This window comes from Cupressus sempervirens, chromosome 2, assembly GCF_028749045.1.
Source record: "Cupressus sempervirens isolate cs-2001-9-10 chromosome 2, ASM2874904v1, whole genome shotgun sequence".
In the NCBI taxonomy this organism is placed as follows: domain Eukaryota; kingdom Viridiplantae; phylum Streptophyta; class Pinopsida; order Cupressales; family Cupressaceae; genus Cupressus; species Cupressus sempervirens.
Genome location: NC_143119.1, coordinates 236,599,313 through 236,604,246, shown reverse-complemented (window position 1 = coordinate 236,604,246; position 4,934 = coordinate 236,599,313).

Below are 4,934 nucleotides of genomic sequence, written 5' to 3'. Positions count from 1 at the left end.
ATGTAAGTATGAATTTTGTTTATGGATTACTGAGGACACAATGTGGGCATGATTATATTTTTGTGGTGGTTGATAAGTTTTGAAAGATGGCACATTTTATTCCTTGCAAGAAGACCCGTGACATTGTTCATGTGGTAGAATTTTTTTTTGGGGAAGTGGTCAGACTACATGGTTTGCCAAAGAGTATATTTTTAGATCAAGATACCAAATTCATTGGATATTTCTAGCATACATTGTGGAAGAAGTTGAAGATAGATTTGAAGCTTAGTTCATCACATCATCCACACATTGATGGACAGAAAAAATTTGTGAATCATAATTTGGTAAACTTGTTGAGATGTTTCATTGGAGACAAGCAAAAAGGATGGGATCTAATTTTACCATAAGAAGAATTTGCATATAATAATTTTGTGAACAGGAGTACTGGTAAATCACCATTCTAGATTATATATGGGAGTAGTCCTAGAAATGATTCTAAATTGAGGTAGTTGGATAAAGGAGAGATGAGTAGTGTTGAAGTAGAAGAATTTGTTGAACATTTGAAGAACATCCATGAGGAGGTGAGGAAGTACATCATAAAGATGAATAAACAGTATAAAGCTAAGATAGATGTGAAAAGGAGGTATAAGGAATTTTAGATTGGAGATGAAGTCATCATTTATTTGAGAAAAGAGCATTTTCTAGTGGGGACATATAATAAGTTAAAGAAGAAGAAGTTTGGATTGTGCAAGATAGTGAGAAGGCATGATTCTAGAAATTATTATGAAGTGGAGTTGCCTATTGAATTGAATATTTCACCAGTGTTTAATATTTTAAATTTGACAGAGTATTATGAATGATGTGATGGAGATGAAGTTGCAGAAGCACAGTGGAGTATTCCTGTAGATAATCTACCTACAAAGAAGATTGAGGAGATACTAGATAGTCATGTTGGAAAAAGTAAAAGAAGATTGAGGAGGTAATAGACAATCATGTTGGAAAAAGTACAAGGAACATAACTTATGAGGAATACTTGGTCAAATGGAAAGGGAGGCTAGTAGAGGATTCATCATGGCTAGCAAAGTGTTGGAATACTTTAGAATAACTGAGAGGGTGGGGGGTATATATCCAAGGTCTAGATGTATAAATAAAAAATTTCATAGCTTTAGTGAACCCATAAAACATTTATACTCATGCATGCATCTATAAGATTATGCAATCACTTAAAACTTGTAGGTTACTATCAAATCAATTGTAGAAATGTAAACCATGAAACATAACATATTCATAAACACACTTGATGCAATGATTTACATGGAAACCCAATTTGGAAAAAACCACCAGTAACATGCTACTTTTTTCACTCTTCTGAAGTGATGCCCTATGAAAGACCAACCTTGTTAAAGGTTACAATACACACTATTAAATGTGACCCTATTAAACAATTTTAATCACCATGTTAGGAGTGAGCCTTGTTAGAGGACTTTAAACCATTCACTTGGAATGTCACTTAGTTATAGGATTCACAAATGACTATTAGGTCAACCTTAATTCAAAGGATTTACCCTAGACTGATACAATTGTTAGACAGTAATAGTAAGGCTTTGATCTAATACAACTTACAACTTCTCTTGCAGATTATAGATCTATGTTCAATCCTTAATTCTACTTGGCCTTCATACTTTGTACCTCTGATAGCTTGTTCAACCTTTAAGTATTTATATCCTTAAGCCTTATTTCTTAGCATGTCATTGCAGACTCTTCTCTTACATCACTAGATGAAGTAAAACCCTTGACTTCTTGTCTCGCTTAGGTTTTGGCACATGACAAGCTTGATTCATGAACAACCATCCCTATAAATAGGAAATTAAGATATTTTACTACTTATTTTCCATTGTCCAATTTAGGGTTTGGATAGATTAGGTAGGATACAATGTATGTACCCCATATCTCATATCTCTTCTCAAAAATTCTCCTAGAATCCATTTGAATTCACCTAAAAATAGTTTACCTTGAATTCTATGCCACTAGCTCATCAACCTTATCTTCCACTTAATTCACACAATCTAAGAAAACAAACTTGTCAGCTCAAATTCATCGAATCCACAATCTTTTAAATAATGCAGCAGCTTGACATTATCACCTTCTGATGCTTGGCACATACTATGTTGCTCATAATCCATTGTGAAATTTCTCAACACAAACTAAAGTTTACTGGTAGTTAGCATCAACTATTCTACTCAGCATATACTAGAATGAACTTTTACTTGGCTTCAACTAATTTTTTTCTTAGCTTATATTGACTTTTCTCGACACCTACTATCCACTTGGTCAAGCTTAGTAGACAAACTTTGTGTAACTTTTTCTTCTAATATTTCTTAGTATAACCAACCTTTGTAACCTTAAGTAGATTATTAATACACCATGTCATCACTATCTCAATTGATCCTTGTACTTCATTACATAATCATAACAGAACCTTTCCTCTAGGTGCTATTGTTACATCTTTTTATCAAATCCTCTTCATCAATCAAATAAGTGATATTACTTGAATCTTATAAGAAGTTGTCTTACCAGTAAATAACAGGTTTGACATCAGTGATAAAACAATGATTGAAACAAAATCTTCTTCAACAATCTCCCTCTTTCAATAATCTCTTTGAACAATGATCTTTTCAATCTATTTTCAACAATTTCTCTCTTTTGCATTGATGGAAAACCATATTGATCAACCAAATCATTCAAATGGTAAATAGCTTTTTTCAACCAAACTGACTAGGTTAAAATAGTAAGATAATACCAAAAGAAAAACTTGTATTGAAATCTCTCCCTTTGTCAACAACTTCCATCTTCTGATTAGGTTACAAAATTCTTTTTTATAACTCCCTCTTACTATATCCCCCTCTAACTAGGTAGATTAGGATTTCTCCCTCTTTTTTATATTCTTCTCTATCTCCTTCATCATACTTGTGTCCTTTACTAATATTTCTAATTAGTAACACTTTTCATCTCTATGACAATAATATTGATATTTTTATCTTAAATAGGAATATCATCTCCCTTAGCATTTATATTGGTTTATCAGTAGAATACCTCACTCTTTGACAATAATTCTAAAGACACATTCTAAAGATGTGTCATCTTAACATGTAGATATAGACTTTGTCAGGTTCTTTCAATTTCTCCCCCTATCACCTTGCTTGTGACTAATTTGAAGTTTTAGTTCTTTGATTATTTTAGGCAGCTCCTAAAGTAAGATCCTCTACACTAATGTGTAACATGTGAACTTTAGTTTGTTTGATGCAAGGAAATCCTCTTGTTACTTAGATAGCCTTTTATAGGGGTATCACCCCTAATTTACCTCTTAGATACTCATGAGCATCCTTAGGTAATGTTTTTGTGAAGATATCGACAATTTTTTCTTTTATGTTGACATATTCCATCTTCACCTCATAATCTTGAACTAACTCTCTCAAGTAATGATACATGATTGCAATGTGCTTTGTCTTTGTGCGCATTACTAGATTCTTTAATATATTGGTAGCACTAGTATTATCACAATCAAGTATCATTAGTTTTGTGATTTCTTCCTTCATTCCTTTGAGTAGTTGTTCAATCCACACAATGTTTTTACAATTTATAGTAGCAACAACATATTTAGCTTAAGTAGTAGATTGTGAACTACAACTTTGTTTCTTGCTAGTCCATGCAACTAGTTTCTTACCTAAGAAAAATGCTCCTTCATTGGTACTCTTTCTATCATCAATATTTCCAGCCCAATCAATATCTATGTAGGCTCTCAATTCAATTTTTTTCATTCTTCTTTTAGTATAGACCAAACTCTTATGTTCCTTTCACATATCTTATTATTCTTCTTACAACCATTAAGTGATTCTCGTTGGGATTAGTAGAGAATTTTGCAACTATCCCTATAGATAATGTAATATCAGGTCTATTGTGTACTACATATTGCAATTTGTCAATCATAGACCCATACAATGTTTGATTCACCTTAGCTGAATCATCATTCTTTGACAACTTGTGTCCTATCACCATAGGTGTACTTACTAATTTAGAATCTTCCAATCGAAAAGTTTTCAATATTTCCTTGACATACTTTGACTGAGTGATGTATTTATTATATTTCATCTAATATACTTGCAAACCCCCCAAAAGTTTGATGTCTCCAAACATAGACATCTCAAATTATTGCTTCATTTGATTTGAAAAATCCTTACATAAAGCATTTTGACCTCCAAATATGATATAATCAACAAATATTTTAGATAACAAAATACCTTTGCCTTTATCTATCTTTATGTAGAGATTATTGTTATCATTAGTCCTATCAAATCCAGTCCTCACAAGATAATTATGAAGTCTCTCATACCATGCTCTTGGTGCTTATTTTAAATCATATAGAGCCTTGTGTAGTCTACATACCATGTTCTTATTGTTAACATCAAAAAAACCTTCTAGTTTTTCTATGTAAACTTCTTCCTCTAATATACCATTGAGAAATGTAGATTTGACATCCATTTGATAAACTTTGAAACCTTTGTATGCAACATAAGAAAGTAGAATCCTTACTCCTTCCAATTGAGAAATAGGGGAAAATGTCTCTCCATAGTCAATTCCTTCTTCTTGTGCATATCCCTTGCAAACTAATCTTGCTTTGTTTCTTTTGACTTCACCATTTTTATCTAGCTTGTTTTTAAATACCCAGTTGGTGCTAATCATATTTTTGTCTTCTGGTCTAGGAACTAGACTCCATGTTTTTTTCTTTTTTATTTATTCAATCTCTTCTTCCATGGCTTTACTCTAGTCAGCATCTTTTAATGCATCTCTTATTGTCTTGGGTTCTTTCATGCTCAATAAACATGTATCACTTCTTAATCTATTTCCTATCATTGGTCTAGCATCTTTATCTCCAATGATTTGAGTAGCAAGATTAT